Source organism: Oratosquilla oratoria, chromosome 9, assembly GCF_046742065.1.
Source record: "Oratosquilla oratoria isolate Oo_2021 chromosome 9, ASM4674206v1, whole genome shotgun sequence".
NCBI lineage: Eukaryota > Metazoa > Arthropoda > Malacostraca > Stomatopoda > Squillidae > Oratosquilla > Oratosquilla oratoria.
The window spans coordinates 12730325-12730823 of record NC_134785.1 but is presented as its reverse complement, the minus strand read 5'-3'; positions in this window follow the sequence as shown (position 1 = coordinate 12730823).

The following is a 499-nucleotide window of genomic DNA, read 5'->3' as shown; positions in this document are numbered from 1 at the left end:
GCTAAATTTTCAAGTTATAGTATATCCGTGTACAGTATGACTGATGAAAATATAAATATAATTCCTGCAGATAATACGCCCATGCGGCCAATTTCAAGTGTGTATCCTGATAAAACTATACCATTGATCATAAGTATATTTTTCATTTCCTCCCCCTACAAAAATTCTTGCGGACACCCCTGGGGCTTCTCGTCTGGAAGGAACCTCTCCATCTAGTGTGGGAAGAGAGTGGGTCGGGTTCAGCTCCGGGGAGCACAGACACACGTCCCTGCAGGTTCGAAAAAGCAGCACTCTGACCCTGGCCTGCAGTCTGATGGGTTGCTGCATGGGAAGTAAGCTATCGGACATGGCGCCCTGAAGCAAACGGTATAGCTCGGGTAGGGATCTGGCCCACACGAGCTCTTGCCTGTGAAAGTAGTGACATTTATATTTGTTAAAAAAAAAAAAAAAAAAAAAAAGTATGAGACGGGGAGCGAGTAAAATTATTTTTTTCAATCTG